The sequence below is a fragment of the Epargyreus clarus genome, unplaced genomic scaffold (assembly GCF_041222505.1).
Source record: "Epargyreus clarus isolate Ecla_fem2 unplaced genomic scaffold, WU_Ecla_fem_2.2 ptg000018l, whole genome shotgun sequence".
In the NCBI taxonomy this organism is placed as follows: domain Eukaryota; kingdom Metazoa; phylum Arthropoda; class Insecta; order Lepidoptera; family Hesperiidae; genus Epargyreus; species Epargyreus clarus.
In genome coordinates, this window is record NW_027332226.1 from 1,742,471 (window position 1) to 1,761,269 (window position 18,799).

General features: G+C 37.9%; 1 protein-coding gene and 1 long non-coding RNA gene across 2 annotated transcripts in view; both read left to right on the forward strand.

Annotated features, from left to right (window-relative positions):
- Window positions 1–18,799, forward strand: part of LOC140749484 (putative fatty acyl-CoA reductase CG5065) — a 126,373-nt gene that overhangs the window by 100,922 nt on the left and 6,652 nt on the right. The window lies entirely within an intron of this gene.
- LOC140749487 (uncharacterized) lies at window positions 5,282–6,279 on the forward strand. The gene is made up of 3 exons (XR_012103104.1): window positions 5,282–5,317; window positions 5,665–5,721; window positions 6,139–6,279. It is a non-coding gene; the product is annotated as an uncharacterized LOC140749487 (long non-coding RNA).

Below are 18,799 nucleotides of genomic sequence, written 5' to 3' on the forward strand. Positions count from 1 at the left end.
CTTGGTAGGTCTCTTGCTTATGACGAGATGTCTTAGCGTAAGACCCATCAAACCAGGGCTGAATCCGTCCACCGACGGATACGTCAGAGTTTGGCATAAAGCATTCCATGCCCTGCCGAATCACGTCGGTCACAGAGCCAGCGCACGTGCTAGGATCACTCGAGACGAAACATAGCTGCCTCCACGGGTATGATGCCAGGAATTCCCGTAACCCGTCCCAATCTGCTGACCTGTAGTGCCAAACTTGTCGCTTCCCAGGGGATCGAGCCCCCATGGGACGCGACAAGGGCACAGAAGAACTTACCAAGCAATGGTCAGAAGATCCAATAGGGGCCTTGACCATTACTTGGTAGTCTTCAGGATGGTTGGTCAGCAGAAGATTCAGCAAAGAAGCAGTATGGGTCTCTACATCAGGTACCCTTGTAGGGCCGGGTATGACCTGGGAGAGCCCATATGCCAAAGAGAAGTCATACGCAGTTCTTCCGGCAAAGTCAGTGTTTCGGGAGCCCAGACACTCAATATGGTGGGCATTAAAGTCACCCAGAATCACCAACTCCGCCGAAGGACACTGCTGCAGCATCCTGTCAGTTGCCCACTGGACGTGCTCGAATAATCGAGTTGTCTCAACATCTCTGCTATAGGACCTATATATGCACGCGTAGACACGGGTCTGCCCCCCAATATCTACGCACACCCACAACAAAGATAGGTCCTTGTCTTCAAGGCAGCTGAGACGGCGGCATCAGATATCACCCCGAACATACACACATACCCCGGCTCGACGCCTAAAAGCATGTTGTAAACTATAGCCGGGGTAATCTAAATATGACGTGTCGCCCGAGGGCGATATCTGCGTCTCCGTCAAAAAGAGGAAAGCCGGCTTTGCTGTCTCAAGGTGGTGGTGGACAGCATCCAGATTGGAATGGAGCCCCCTGATGTTGCACATATCCACAGTAAGTGTGGAGGAGGTCACCGCTGTGAATACTTTATCCTTTTTTTGCTGCCGTTTCATTGGTGATTGAAAGAGATGAAGGACTAGAAAGGATTTGCGGCGCTCCGCCGACACCCCACGGGACAAAGTGCGGGTCTCGTAGCGCCGTGCTTACAGTGGTAATGTGGGATGCTGGCGCGGGGGACGGAAGGGCCCCCGGTCCCCCCCGTGCACGACTACCCGGCTCCACTCCGGTCTCTTACTCCGGCAGGGTAATCGTGCAACGGGATTTTTCGCCGGTTGGCGGGACAGCTTCCCGGGCCAGAGGTTGACGGTGTTGCCCGGGTTCGGGTCCCCAACTAACCGGCGGGCGGCCAGCGGACAACCGTTTCAACTGGCTCCGAGGCGCACTACCGAAACACGACGAGTCGTTATTAGCGGTAGACTCCGGCCTGAGGGTGGTAGCTAGCCAGGCAGATCCCACGAAGAGATCTTACCACCAAGCGGGACACCTTTGGGAATTACGCCAGGCAGTGTGAGACCCAGCAAGCAGTGGGACCGTCGCAGTGTTAAATGCCCGAGTAGACGCTGCTGCCCATCTACCCGGTAGATATCCTTAGTCGGCTTCTACGACACCCACGGGCAGACATGGGGTGGTCTATTCGCCGCCGGAACCACACGGCACAGTATGTATTTTTGTATATAATATTTTAAACTTGTATTCTTTCGATATCATAACAAAGTATGAGGTGTTTATAGGTATTATTAGTCTGAACATTTTGTTGAAAAAATATTTCAATGTTGTCAAACAAAATATTTTTCTTCCTACATATGCATTTTTGTATGCAATGTTTCAGGGTCTTGTATCACTTTAATGACCACCACCACGATGACCGGCACAATTTGACATTTTTTCTTAATATTTATAGTAAGTTCACATTTATTATACCTTACTGCTTAAGTTCAACATTATAAAAATAAATAAAATTAAAATTAGTTTACAACATTTCACTCGAAAAATTATGCTGGCCACATATTTAACTGGCGGTAACGCTGTACTCTTAATTAAAAAAAAAAACAAAAGGGTATTATGGCGGGAAACGGCAGATGTCAAGGACGATGTTTGTGGAGGTCTTGGAATTAAATTAAAATAACTAGCTTGATTCAAGTCTTTCATTGGAGATACTCCCAACAATTAAGCCAGTGGGATCGCCTGCGTAAAACTGCGTAAGTTAATTTATTGGATATATTTAAATACAACAAATTAAGAATCGATACAAATGTTGGTTGGCACAGATTGTCTTAAGTTTGCTATCTGAGTTTATTAAATAGACATGTAGTAGCCTAGCCAGGCGTTTTACAGAAATTTGATTGGGTGGGTTTTTGTTTTCATTTTACCTTATTTTGATATAAATACTAAACTTAAGAACACAATACTAGAAGTTCTTACTTACACAGTCGAGATATAAAATGGCAGTACCGTTGTTATGAGCAATTGTTATATTTGTTTTGAAGAACTTTAATGTTATAAGACAACTCTTGCAGGCTTGAAATTATTAATATTTTGTGATACATTTAAACCTACCGTTTTGGAGTATGTTAGAGTTGCGCAAAATGTATCACTAAAGTGAAAAGAGTGATATATATCTTTTGAACTCAGTGATATATATCACTCTTTTAGCTCAATAGCTCACTTTAGCTCAGTAGCTCTGTAAAGATACGCGACATTTTATATCAGTATATCAGAGAATCAGATCAAAATGTTTTGACAACATTTTTGATTCCTATAATTAATACAAAACTGGCAAGAAATTATATATGAATTATCACAGCCAACGCTATTTGTATATCCCGGTTTCCATGTTCTTAGCAATAAAATATTTTAATTTAGTGTTTAATACGTAACCGTAACTGTTATATATCTCAATCAACGCATTTGACTCGAATCAGGCTCACTACTCACTCTCAGTCAGTCGCTCATTTGACTCATCGCTCACTCGCGAGCTAGTATAACACTGTTGAGTTGAAGAAGATCTTATATCCGGAATCGTTTGAATCTATGAACTAAACCATGTGATGCGGATATAAAGATATAATTCAAATCCGTCGGAGTTGATGAGTGATTAGCTCTTTGGTGAAGATATATATCTTTTATATCACTCACTCGCGAGCTACACAATTCTAGAGTATGTGTTAAATATTTTTTACTTTGTAGTGACATAGAAGTCGGTTTTATGTTTTTGTAAATTTGTTTTAAGTAATATAATTATGTACGAGTATGTAGGTTAAGAGCTCGAACACAAAACTGCGATGCGACGCGATGCGAATTCGCAACGCAGAAAATTGCGATGCGAATTGCTGCGATGCGATATCGTGCGGCGTAGCGTCTCTCAGGGTGACCAACAACAACAACCACTGTGCGATGCGAATCAATTCGCAAGTTCTTGCGATGCGTCGAGGGAGCTCGCAGATTTTTGCGATGCGACGTCGCATCGCAGTTTTGTGTACGAACCCATAGTCCGCGAGGTCTAAGCTGAGCTTTGCATTTGTGTGAGTGCACATGGATAGTGTAGGTGTGAAGTCAGAATACGTATTCTAATTGATTTAAACCGGTTTATATTGCTTTTTGGCAATCGTGCATCTTCCTCACTTCTTGTACTGGTAGAAGAATTGTTTAATTTTTTATATTTTGTTTTTGTGTTCGATTTTTTAGTAAAATGGCATCCAAAATACATAAACGTGAATGTGGCGAATTATTTAAAAAATCAAACATATTTTTTTGTTGAAATGTAATTTAAAATAACACCAATATTTTTTTAATTTACTAAAATAAAATGTTAATACATGGTACAATTCATGAAATTGAAACAAATGTGAAGACAAACTAAAAATTAAAAAATAAGGGAAATAAACTTTTTAGTAGTTAAATCCAACATTTCTCTGCATTGTACAATTTTCAAATCACAGACTTAGCTATCATTCTATCTAGACCTTCGCGAAAAATTACGCGATAAGCTCTTAGTATAAAATTGTACAATGCAACAAAATGGTGGGTTTAAATACTACAAGTTTATTTCATTAACATTTTTTACTATTTTTTTAAAGAAAAATACCTCTTTAACTTATGTACCTAACTAAAAATGATAAAATTTATTTTTGATTTTTTTTTATCTGACTCTACTTTTGTTTTCACTCACACTAGTGCAAAGATCAGCTTAGACCTCGCGGGCTATACACCGGACAAATAAATCGAATTACTTAAATAAATCTTCCACACAAATCTAAACAAGACATTTTCTCGCGACCTGATTTAGAATCTCGCGCACCCGCGCGATACCTAGTTTATAAATAATGTTTTAATATTTTTTACAAATACGAGTAAATATTTCTTTCTTTCTTTCTTTCATAGTCAGTCAGTCTGCCTTTGAATTTATTTGAAGGTAAGTCCATCAAAAGTAACTAATATAGTCGCAGAATTTTGAAAGTGGTAGAGCCCCTTATTCCTAGCTAAGGTCGGCCACAGATGTGCCGTTACCTCTGAGGACTAAGATGGAACGCCTCGGAAAAGTATGTCTTCCTTATCAAACCCTTTAAACCAGAACACAGCAGCGTTAACACTGCTGTTATGAGGCAGAAATAGGTGTGACGGTGGTGCCGTCGGAGTCGAACCACAGAGGGTTCTATCTTTATATTATAGATTTGGTTATCAAGATCCAATTGAAACCTGTATACTTAATAAAATTGTTCAAAAGTAATTTGCTATTGATTATCTTCAATTAATCACATGGTAATGTAAAATGTTACATTCTTACAAAGTTACCGTTGGTGGTTGAACATTGTTTCTCCAGTGATTAATTATGTCACAGTGTAATTAATTATATGCAACTAAAGCTTGACATGTAAAATACGTTTTTAGGGTTCCGTACCCATAAAACCCCTATTACTAAGACTCCGCTGTCTGTCCGTTTATCACAGGGCTTTATCTCTGGAACCGTAATAAATACTTGTTTTTTTTACAGAGAATGTGTAACGGTGGCCGCTATAACAACAAATACTACAAATAAAAAAGTTCCATTTGAAAAAGGTGTCAAGATACACAAAACCGATATTTTTCGAACTAACTGTTGAACAGTTATAGGTAGACAGTTCAAATTTTCACAACTTATGTACTTTTATGGTTGTTAAAATAACAAATACCTGAACAAAAAAAATGTGGTACGGAACCCTCCGTGTGCGAGTTTGACTTGCACTTGGCCAATTACTGTGGTTTATAAATTTAATCACGTCAATATTTCAACGTTAAGACATATTTATAAATACGAGTATCTTAGTTTCATAGTCAGTTATAGTCTTTGTCTTGGCATCTGGGTTTAAATTAATTTGAAGGTAAGTCCATTGAAAGTACCTAATATACTCGCATTTTGAAGGTGGTAGAACCCATTGTGGTTCGACTCCGGCGGCATTACGGCCACACCTATTTCTGCCTCATAACAGCAGTGTTAAACGCTGCTGTCTTCTGGTTTGAAGGGTGTGGTAAGGGAAACATACTTTACCGAGGCATTCCAACTTAGTATTCAGGGGAAGCGGCGCATCTGTGGCCGTCCTCAGGTAGAAATATCTAATCCTATCTGGGGTTGATAACAAATGTTCATGGGCGGCAGTAGCTACTTATCATCAGGTGGACTGCATGCTCGTCTACTTCTCCTATATTATTATAGAAATGTATATTTCAGGTATAAAATGAACTCCAACCAACTGGACGGAGGGCGGTACCAACCTATTAGCGATATGTACGAGGGAAAATCCATTTTCGTTACTGGTTGCACAGGGTTTTTGGGAAAGGTAAACCTTATACCTAAAAATAGTGCGTTATTTCAAATACGAAGGGTATTTGAAATAACGCACTATTGCGTTAAACAGACTTTTACGGTTGACAAAGTACCTACAGAAATTATTAGCATTAGTTATTTCATTAATTTCCCTGCTCCCTATTTGTTAGTAGTGATAGACCGGTATGGAGCGGTAAAGACTCATCCACGACTTATTACCAATTGGTAAAAGGTTGTTCTTAAAATGAACAACGGAAATCGAACGGAGATGGTGTGTATGAAGTGGGATGAAAGTTTTTGTGTGAAAATTGACAATGTCCGCTCCGTAGCCCCAACATATTCAGTAAAGCAAATAAAGAGTCTTTCTTCGATTTTTAGGTATTCGTGGAGAAAATTCTGTACAGATGTCCGAAAATTGAAAAAGTTTATGTTTTAATACGGGAGACAGAGAAAATCAGCGCGGAGGAGAAATTTAAAAATATGCTGGATTGCCCTGTATGTTGTTTTAGTATTCTACGAGTATATTCACAACATATTAATGTGTGTGTTGATAGACATGTTGTTTCTTTATTTCTTTTTTAAATGGTTGAATCCCTAGTGGTAAAGAAACTTGGCCTCTTGATTGATGGAACTTAAATACCAGACATACCTCTGATTTTTCAATTTACATGCGTAATAGAAATTAATTATTTCTTGTTTAAACCGTGAAGGTATGCGAATTCTATCAATTCGCACTTGGCCATTCAGAGAGAAGACCGGTGCCCAGCAGTGGGACAGTAATGGGTTAATGATGATGATGAGTGATAGCGTAGTGGTTGAATTCGTACTCTCAGGGAGCCCGATTCTGCCCGATTCAAAAACCTGTCTGCTAATTGTATAACAAGTTTTAAGTAGTTATTTTACGTTGCTTTTTAAATAATATTGTAAAGTTTTCCAAAGTTCAAAAGCGGGCCCACAACCACCACACCTTTATGTTTTTGTCTATATTCAACTTTGAAATGTGTAAAGCATATCCCATAAAAAATCAATGACATAAATTTTGTAAAAAATGAGAAATGTAAAATATTTTTGTAAACCGAACAATAGTTAGTTAATGACGTGTACAGTTCAATGAAATCTATTGTTATATAACTATGGTGATTCAATAAGGGGAGTCACTTCCGCAGAAAAATCTGAAAATAATTTAAATATTTATGATATTCCCGTGTTTTTTTCGTGAATTATTTTGTAAACTGATTCTTGTTGTATGTATTTTACATTTGTAGATTGAACGAAAAACAATGAAAAATCATATTTTTACCCGACTGTCAAGGAAGGGTTATGTTTTTCGCGCGTATCTTGTATGTTTGTGTTTCTTTATTTGATCCGATCTAACAAACGGCTGGATGAATTTCAACAATTAAGATGTCATTATATTTGTCTCAATGACCCGAGTATCCTTAGATAGGTATTAGTAAAAAAAAAACAAAATGGCGGATTTTTGGCGTGAAATAGAAACACATTTAAAAAAAAAGTTAACCGAACCTATCGAGTAGGGTATCAAATGAAAGGAAATTAAACGGAGATTATAAAAACATATTTGTATATATATAAAACAGCAAGGTGACTAACTGACTGACTAAATAAATGACTTTTTCATTTTTCAGAAATCAACGTAAAGCCCAAACCAAGGACCTTACAGTTCTGAAATTTTGCACATTGCCTTTTGGAAATTCTTCCCTTAAGAGGGTAAAATAAGGGAAAACCGTTTTTTTGAATTCCTTTAATTTTGAAGCAACTACTATAAAATATTGTATTTGGCTTTCTGGATAGGAACAAGGACGCACTTATTTATCCCCCTCCGAAAAATCAACCCCGTAAAGGGTAAAATAAGGGTTAAAAGTTCATTTGAACAATCGTCAATGTTGAAGCAAACACTATGAAATTTTGTATTAGGCTTGTTGGATAAAAATAATGAAATTCTACCTCTAACGAGGTAAAATAATGACCGAAACTTTGATTTACTGAAGTTATATATTTTATAGACCGTAAATGGTAGATTTTGTCACGAAATAGTAACACGTTTTAAAAAAAGTTAACCGAACCTATCGAGTAGGGTGTCAAAATAAAGGAATTTAAGAGGAAATTACACATACATTATATAATATATCTTATATATAAAATTCTCGTGTTAGTTACCGTACTCCTCCGAAACGGCTTCACCGATTTTCACCAAATTTTATATACATATTCAATAGGTCTGAGAATCGGCCACTATCTATTTTTTTACCCCTAAGTGATAAGGGTTGTTCACCCTTAACATTTTTTATTTATATGGCAACACAACCAAAGGGAAACCGCTGAACTTAAGCGTGCTGGAATTTTACACATAGGTCCTTTATATAGCGTAAATGAGCACTACGAGGATAAAATAGGATAATATTGTTTGAACATCTTTTGTTTTTGAAGCAGACACCTACTACGAAACTTTGTATTTGGCTTTCTGCTTTTGGAAATTCTACTTTTTGGTTCAGTCGGGTTTTTGATTTTTTTAATTAATTACTTGTTAATGATTGGATTTAAACGACATAACTTTGAATCCAAAGATAAAGTAAATTCATAGTAGCATCCTGAGTAGCGTGTAGACATAGTTTGCTTGAACTTTATTAAATAAGTTGTTGATACCATTAATCACGGCACTGTACCCTTAATACGAGTTTTTACGTTTTTACAAAAATGTCTGTTTTTGTATTATATATATATTTCCAATCAGTTCTGATACAGTTCGTTGGGGCGCTTCTTGGAATAGTAATAATTAACACCGAAAAGAGATTGAACAAAAACCGTTTATTGCGCGTAAGTTTCAAAAGTGAAGTTGTCAAAAAAATATGAGCACAGACAATCATAAAGTAGCAGCGCCGCCAGTGAGCACTAGAGGAACTAAATCATTATAATTGGTGTTGGGGCTTAGAAATAACTGCAGCTTCATTAGTTAGTAGTATTAATTTTGTGTTGATGTGCTGTGTTTATTAACTTAATAGCGCTGAATAATAAATACGTAAACGAATCGATACCTTAATTCACAAATCAACCAACTCCACTTTTTGTCAAAATGTTTTTTTTATTTATTTTGATAGTAAATGTCGTTGAACGAAATCAAAATAAATAAAAAAAAAAAAACAAAAAGTGGAGTTGGCTGATTTGCGAATTAAGGTATTGAAATACAAAAACAGTCATTTTTGTAAAAAACTAAAAAACTCATACTAAGGATACTGATATAAATGGGGTCTTATTCTTGACAGTAGAATTTTCAAATTTCACAATTTATATAGGCTAAAATTGTCAATTTTCGAACTTCGAAAGTAAAATTGGTAAACATTGATTTTTACTAAAGGTAAATTTGAATTTGTCAAAGTGTAGTTCTGAAGTATACTTCATTATGTTTACAGCTCTTTGAAAGATTACGTAGAGACAGACCACAAGACTTAGAGAAAGTAATACCACTCGTTGGCGACATATCTGAACTTAATCTTGGGATCAAACAAGAAGATGAGGAGCTATTGCTGGAAAATGTTAGTCTCTTCAAGTATTCTGATTTAACAAATTTTTCCCGGCGACTTCATCAGTCTGGATTTTAACCTTTTGATTATTTTTGAATACAGGAGAAGTAGTCCGTGATGGTTAGTGCCTATTGTCACTCATGGACATCTATAATCTATCTACCCAAGATAAGATTAGACTCCTACCTGACGTTAGCCAGGTGCGTTGTTATCCCAGAGAACTACGTTAGAACGCTTCGGAATATATTTCCATTGATACCCTTAAAATGTTAAAAATGCTGCTTGCGCTTAGAAATGCTGTTATCAGGCAGAAATAGGTGTGGCGGTAGAGCTTCCGAAGTCGAATCACAAAAGGTTCTACCTTCAAATCTCTTTCCTTCGTAGTTTTAATACTACCCACAATTTGTGATATATACAATATATTGTTTGTTCATGCCACACTCGACCGAAAAAAATCCTACTGTGGGGCTATAAGAGTAGAAACCGTTATTATTAATTTGGCAAAGGGAGATCTCCCACAGGGTTAGGTGATCGTGATCGGGGAGCAGCCATGCTCCACCAGTCTCAGTTCGGAGCTTGTATATGTACAAGACGTATAAAAATCTTTGATAGCGTGATTCAGAATACTCCTGGGGCCATTTCTTGACGTGTAGCGAGAAGTCGCCTCATTAATATTATCTATAACTTGAATACTATTGTTTTTAGGTGTCGTTAGTTTTCCATTTTGCCGCAACAATCAAATTCAATGAACCCCTACAAGTTGCCATTAATGTGAACTTAGAAGGTACGAGACGGGTCTTAGATTTAGTTATCAAGATGAAGAAAATACCGGTAAGAAATAAAATAAAGATATACTAGAATACCCCACAGCATTTCATGAATTAGTACTATTTATTTACTTTTTTTTATAATATAGAAGTAGCAGATGAGCATGCAGTACACCTGATGGTAAGTGGCTACTGCCTCTCATGGCCATCTGTAATAAACTCCAGATAGAATAAGGTATTCCTACCTGAAGTCGGCGACAGATGCGCCGCTACCCCTCAGGACTAAGCTGGCACGCCTCGAAAAATTATGTCTCCAGTACCACACTCTTCAAACCAGAACACAGCGGCGCTTGGCACTATTGGTAAGCAAACAATAGATGTAGCGGTGGTGCCGCCTGAGTCGAACAACAATGAGTTCTACCAACTTCGAACCACCACTTACTCTATATATTTTTTTCACCGACTGCGAAGGGAAAAATTATCTTCCGCAGTCGTTGAAAAAAAGCGTGCTTGCGCACTCTTTGGTACGCCTTGCAACCCAAGCAACATTTCAGATTTTATCATATGAGGTGTCCTTTGTAATTTGTTTCACAAGTAGCATAGACTTTCAGAATGTCAGAACTTAGCTCAACTTGGCTTAGACGAAGGGTTTTCATAACAAGACCTTTTCATAAGAATGGGCCGTTTAACACATTTTTTGTCTTGCCATTAATTATCATCTAGCATATTTTGCCGTTTGACTAAAAATATAATTTTGCTATAATATGTTTCTAAAAGATGTCGGCGAAAATAAAGATCCTTCTCAGATCAGCGAAAAAAATGTTATGTCGCTGCAGTATAAAAAACTCCACACACTCCACACTAGTATAAAAAATACTAGTAGAGTAATTTACTTACAATTTTACCAACCACTTTAAAATTTCGCGACCATTTTTAGTAACACTACAAACAACTAGTCGACCGCGGACTTTTGCTTCAAACGCTGGTGTTAATTAGCCATAATTTAGATATGTTAAAAAATCCATTTTTTCGTATTTTCAGCTCTTTCTATACGTATCTACGGCGTTTTCAAATCCATCCATCCAAGTGGTGGAGGAGGTGGTGTACCCTCCTCCAATACCACTCAGCGACACAGGTGCTATACTGGAACACACGACATTTTCTGAGGAACAGACAAGAAAAATCCTTAGTAAGTACCAGTAGTGCAACATAAAGAGTTGATATTAATTGGTTTCTAAATTAACAGAGTATAAATTCCTGCCATCTTCATTTTAGTAACGTCAGTTTGTTTTTATATTCTTCTGGAAAAAGCTTTTTATTAAGTTAATTGTATCAGGCGGTACTTTGCAGATATCCGAGATTCGTTTTACATAATCGTAGCACATTGTTACAAAGTAGTTTGATTCCTAACTTATATTTTTAATTTGATACCCATGTCCATAATTCATAAGATCTCCTCTAAATTGATTTAATTCCTGTAATTTATAAAAATTAAGAAAATTAGACATTACCACAATACACACACAATTTTTTTTTAAAAACTTAAAAGCGACTACTAAGGGTACAGGTGAACACTAGTAGATGTTTGTCTGTCAAATGTTCTAATTTCATGTGTTTGCAGATGGATCAATAAACACATACACTTTCACAAAAGCGCTTGCTGAAAATTTGGTGGTAAAGTTTAATGAACAAACAGGTATCCCAACGGTGATTGTACGGCCATCGATAAGTAAGTTGTATATTGTATACGCACTCTGTGAGTTAATTATATGTTATTTTAAGCTGATACTTAATAGTAATTTGAAGGAGGTAGAACCTTTTGTGGCTCAACTCCAAGGAACCACTCTCACACCTATTTCTGATTATCAACAACTGTGTTAACTGCTGTTTTGTTCTAGTTTAAAGGACGTGGAAAGATACTTATTAAAAGCGTCCCAACTTAGTATTCAGGGTGAGCATCGCATCTGTGGTCGAGCTTAGGGAGGACTTCAATCTTATCAGGGTTTAATCACAGAAGACCATGGGCCTTTTTTCCATTAGAAACTGCTTGGTCCTTTGTTACTAGTACTTTTGTAATAATCTTATAGATAGAATTCTCTTGTCACAATGTTAGTTACCGTACTCCACCGAAACGGCTTTACCGATTTACACCAAATTTTATATGCATATATTCAGTAGGTCTGAAAATCGGCTACTATCTATTTTAATACCTCTAAGTGATAAGGGTTGTTCACCCTTAACATTTTTTTTTATTTATATGGCAACACAACGTTTGTCGGGTCAGCTAGTAAACTTATAATATTTTCAGTCGTCTCATGCAAGGACGAGCCTATGAGTGGATGGATAGACAACTGGTTTGGAGCGACTGCCTTAGTTGTAACGGATAGTAAAGGGGTGAACAGAGCCATTTTTGCGGATTGTTACGCCCGGCCTATGTAAGCTAGAGTGCAGTGTCTAGTGCTGCACATACATTATCTAATATATAAAAGGGCAGGTGGGCTCTCACTCGGGGAGTCAGATCTAATCATTCAATTCGGCCACACGTCTTTTAATTTCCGTATTTTCACTTCATTGTTATAATTCAATTAATTAAATAAACATTAAACTCTTTGTGTCTTCGAAATTTCCTTTTTTAAAAACCCTCGTGAAGGGACCCGCGTAACATTGGTGGCAGCGTAAAGGGATATCAAATCTATCCCCGGGTTCGTCTCCGCGAAAGTGAAAGTGTAAAAGTGAACAAAAGTGAAGTGGAAACAAAGTGACATTCCATATCGTTGTGGCCACGGATATCCTCTCTGTATCTTCTGACTCCATTGTTCTCCGCTGAATCTCTACAACATCGTGTCTCCGCTGTTCTCTGCTGTTCTCCGCTGTTCTCCGTCGTTCTCCGCTGTTCCGTGCTGTTCTACGCCGTTCTCCGCTGTTCTCTGCTGTTCTCCGCTGTTCCGTGCTGTTCTACGCCGTTCTCTGCTGTTCTCCGCTGTTCTCCGTCGTTCTCCGCTGTTCCGTGCTGTTCTACGCCGTTCTCTGCTAGAAGTCGTCGCCGCTGTTCCTGGAAAGAAAAACGTAATACCGCATACTAAATCGTCTCTGTTCCCGTCACCGTCTCCTAGACTACGTTCGGTTCAGATAACACCGAATTCCGCTGTGTCAACATCTAGACATCGCGTCGCCATGCAAGTACGCCTTATCGCCGTGTTCCTGTAAGTCTTTAACTAAATCCTATTGTGTACTTGTATGTGTGTGTATAATTTTGTTTTTTCTTTCGATTTCGTTGTTGCCAAAAAATATACTATTCATTCGTAACATCATAGTATGTCAAAAAGTGAACTTCAAACAGATAATTCTGAAAATACTGCTGAAAGTGAAAAGTCTCCTATCTTACCTAGAGTCACTCGTTCAAAAAATAAATTCGATATGGACGTAAACACACTGTTCAAATTCATTAAGCCATATGATGGCAATCGGGAATGTCTCAATTCCTTCATAATAAATTGCAACAACGCAATCGAACTAGCGTCAGATGTGCAGAAACCAATTCTATTAAAATATATATTATGCCAACTTGAAGGAAAGGCTGAGCTTGCCTGCTCAATTAAAGAATTCCAAAACTGGGACCAATTAAGGGATTTTCTAAAATCTCAGTTTTCCGATAGGAAACATTATTCCCACCTACTTACTAATTTACAAGAGAGCAGGCAAGGCCAGCATGAATCGGTAAGTCAATATTCACTTAAAATTGAAACCTGTCTATCACAATTGTTAACTGAAATTTCTTTGTCAAATTATAAACATTCTGAAGTGTTAGGTCGCAACGCGGCCATGGAAGACCTAGCCCTACATCATTTCATTATGGGTCTTAAGCCCAATTTATCATTAATTTTGCGGTGTAAATCACCCAAAAACTTAGGACAGGCAATAAGCATCGCCATAGGTGAAGAACGCATAATGCAATCTACGTTCAATCGACAGCAGCAACAACAATCAAGAGGTTCAGAACAAACTTCGTTCCGACGGCCTCCCGTTTCCAAATTTCAGAATAACAATAATAACAATCAAAAATTAATTTGTAGGTATTGCAAAAATATAGGTCACACTATTGACCAATGCCGCAAACGGGAATATTTTAATAACCGTAATCGTCCATCAACCAGTTCATACAGACCACAACCGCGTGTTAACTTTGTGGCTGAAGATGAGACAAACGACTATGGCCGTGACGAAGTCGACATTCCAAAAAACTAAATCAAGTCTCGCGTCGGTGTCGTGCGAGACACCAGTCTAATCTTAAAATCGACGCCTGTAAATCCGCTGTATCCGCTGTATCCGCAGTACCGACTGCATCCGCTGTATCCGCTGTATCCGCAGTACCGACTGCATCCGCTGTATCCGCAGTACCGACTGCATCCGCTGTATCCTCTGTATCCACTGTATCTGCAGCCCCGTCTGCAATCGCTGTATCCACTGTATCTGCAGCATCGTCTGCAATCGCTGTATCCACTGTATCTGCAGCACCGTCTGCAACCTCTGTATCCACTGTATCTGCAGCCCCGTCTGCAATCGCTGTATCCACTGTATCTGCAGCATCGTCTGCAATCGCTGTATCCACTGTATCTGCAGCACCGTCTGCAACCGCTGTATCCACTATATCTGCAGCCCCGTCTGCAATTGCTGTATCCACTGTATCTGCAGCACCGACTGCAAACGCTGTATCCTCTGTATCCGCTGAATCCGCCGTAACCTCTGAATCCGCTGTATCCGCCGTATCCACTGTATCCTCTGAATCCGCTGTGTCCTCTGAGTCCGCCGTATCCTCTGAGTCCGCCGTATCCGCCGTATCCGCTCCTGAACCTGAAACAGAAAACAAAGTATACGAAATTAAAACTAATCCTCAGAAAATTCTTCTTCCACATATTCTTGTTTATTCCTCTGTGTCTGATATTCCATTATCCTTATTAATAGACTCTGGATCCGTTGTTAGCTTAATTAAATCCTGTTCTATTCAAAATCCGCCGAAACTAACTAAAGAAAGAATAAATTTAAAAGGTATAGATCCTGTAAAATGTACTACAAAAACATCTGGACACTTTCCATTAAAATTAAAAATCTGCGATATTTCTAATAAAACTATATCACACAAATTTCATGTTATAGATGATATTGATCTTCCATATGATGGTATAATCGGCACAGATTTACTAAATCTATTCGGTTGTAATATAGACTATAATCAAAATCGATTGAGAATCGATAAAACAAACATTAAACTTCTGTTCAATGAGCCTACTTATACTATTCCTGCAAGAACCGAAATGGTTATCGAATGCTCTGTTTCCAATCCTGATATTAAAGAAGGACTCGTGCTAAATCAAAATCAATTCAAAGATCTTTTAATTGCGAATTGTCTCGTTAAGGTAAAAACCAATAATAGGGTTAACCTTACAGTAGTTAATACTGCTGAATCCGCTATATCGCTTAATTCTAATTTAAATGTAACTCTTATTCCGTGTGATGACTCTCAATCTTCCAATATTATTAATAACGATGATAAAATTCAATATCCTGTAAACAATGTCCAATATTCTAATAGTTATCATCGAACTCGAGAAGTCCTAAAACAACTACGAGTCACACATCTAAATTCTGAAGAGATTGATGCTCTTTATGACCTCTGTTCCTCTTTTTCTGATATATTCCATCTTCCTGATGACAACCTAACTCACACTGATGCTATAAAACATTCTATTAAAACTACTTCTGAGAATCCTATTCACGTAAAGTCCTATCGCTTTCCTGAAGTTCATAAAGCTGAAGTCCAAAAACAAATAAATAAAATGTTAGACCAAGGCATAATTGAGCCTTCCAAATCACCATGGTCTGCCCCTATTTGGGTAGTCCCCAAGAAACTAGATGCTTCTGGGGAGAAGAAGTGGCGAATTGTTATTGATTTTCGCCAGCTCAATGACATCACCATAGGTGACACTTATCCTATTCCTCATATTAACGAAATCCTTGATCAATTAGGCTCCAGTAAATATTTTTCCACATTAGATCTTTCTTCTGGTTTCCATCAAATTCCTGTCGAAGAAGAAGATAAACCTAAAACCGCTTTCTCTGTTCCTCATGGTCATTACCAATTTACTCGCATGCCTTTTGGGCTTAAAAATGCCCCTTCTACTTTCCAACGGTTAATGAATACCGCTCTATCAGGCCTGCAAGGCACCCGCTGTTTCGTATATCTAGATGATATAGTTCTTTACGGTTTTGATCTAAAATCTGCTATTCAAAATCTTAAATGTGTTTTCGAAAGGTTAAGAGAATTTAATCTTAAATTACAACCAGAAAAATGCGAATTCCTTAGAAGAGAAGTAGCCTATCTTGGTCACATCATCACCGAAGAAGGTGTCAAACCAAATCCTGAAAAGATAGAAGCAGTTATAAAATTTCCAATTCCTAAGTCGCCCAAGGACATTAAATCATTTTTAGGTCTCGTCTCTTACTATAGACGTTTCATTCAAGACTTTTCAAAATTAGCGAGACCCTTAACAAGTTTATTAAAGAAAGATGTTCCTTTTAAATGGGAGAATACCCAACAGTTATCCTTTGAATCCCTAAAGAATAAACTTATTTCTTCGCCAATACTAGCATATCCAGATTTCACTCAACCCTTCATACTTACCTGTGACGCCTCAAATTATGCTATATCCGCCATTCTATCCCAGGGCACAATAGGACAAGACCGCCCTATAGCCTTCGCTTCTCGCACCCTCAATAAAGCTGAGTGCAATTATAGCGTCACAGAAAAAGAATGTCTTGCGATAATTTTCGGTACTAAAACATTCCGCCCTTACCTTTATGGTAACCGGTTCTCTATTCTTACTGATCACAAGCCTCTGCAATGGCTCTTTAAATGTAAAGACCCTGGATCCCGTCTCATTCGTTGGCGACTCAAGCTCGAAGAATACGAGTATGAGATTATATACAGAAAAGGCAAACTTAACTCTGTAGCAGATGCCTTATCTCGTTATCCCTCTGATTCTTCTGTTCCTGTAAATATAATCGGAACTGGTGCTAATCCTATTATTAATCCTAATAATATGCAAAATCCCGCTGAATCGTCTCCATCGACTCTTCCTTCTACTTCTCAAGATCCTCCGAATCTTGAACATGTCGATATGGAACTCCTGAATAGCCCGCTAAATCCTAATGATTGGAACTTACCTTTCTTAGATCCTCTCCAAGAACTTGGTGAACTCCCAATTCGTCCTCCTAGTCCTGAAAACGTTAACTTACCTTCTAGTTCACCTAATCTTGATACTATTCCTGAAAACGTCGCTGAATCTAATAATGAATCACCTCCTTTGGACTTACCAACACTCGATGAACTTCTAAGTCCTCCTGCTATTCCTGAAAATGAAAACTTATCTAACCCTAATACTCACCTTAATAATACTCCAACTCCATCTCCTCCTATTTCTGATAATATTCTAAATCCTTCTACTAGTCCTAATAATAACTTACCTTTGGATATACCAAGCCCAAATGTCTCTGATAATTCTTATTCAGAATTCCTAAAAGCTATGTCGAATCCTAGAGCTAAATTTAATACTACTATTCATGAATATACGAATAGCTTATTGACGACAGATTCTAAAATCATTATTCTACCTACTTCTATTGATCTTGATGAATCAAATCCTTACGTTGAAGAAGTCCTTGCTAATCAAAGTGATACCGCAGAATTCCTTAATAGAGAAAGGAGACTGCATTCGTTTCTGAAACTAGAAACAAGTTCTAAATCTTACTATTTCCTTTTTAGTAAAGTCCATCACTTTGATGATGTGCCATATCCAGATTTATTCGAATCCTTAAAACAACTCCGTAATGAGTTATTAATCATTTTGCATGATTCATGCAAAGAAATTGCTATTTCCGACTTCAGAGATCCTTTCGTAAAACCCTCGTATGCTAAAATCTATAATATTCTTAATTTCCTTTTCCATAATACTGATATCATTATTAAAATATATAGAAATACTATTATTTACCCAACTCCGAGGGAAATTCCTAAAATTCTAAAAGAAAATCACGACATACCCATCGCTGGTCATGTAGGCATGGGCAGAATGTATAACAGAATAAAAGAGAGGTTTTATTGGAAAGGAATGCGAAGTGATATAGAATCCTACGTTAAACGTTGCGAACTTTGTCAACAAAATAAAGCCCTTAGAAGGACTAATCGCGCCCCTATGCAAATCACTAGCACTTCGACTACACCTTGTGAACGTGTAAGTCTCGATATCGTAGGGCCCCTTCCAGAATCAGGACCAGCTAAACTCAGATTCATATTGACCTTACAGGATGACCTAACTAAATTCTCCATGGCCTACCCTATTCGCAGCACTACAGCCGAGGAAACCAGTGAGTGCCTTCTTCATTTTATCTCGGTCTTTGGAATACCGAAAATGATCCTTACAGACCAAGGCACTAACTTCACGTCAGAATTATTTAAGAAAACTTGTGAATTCTTAAAAATTAAACAACTTTGGTCGTCTCCTTATCATCCTCAGACCCAAGGTGCCCTAGAGAGGAGTCATTCCACTCTTAAGGAATACCTAAAGTCATATGTCAATGATGACCAAACTGATTGGCCTCGTTATGTTTATACGGCAATGTTAGCATACAACACAGCCGTCCATTTCACGACCCATTATACTCCTTATGAGTTAATAT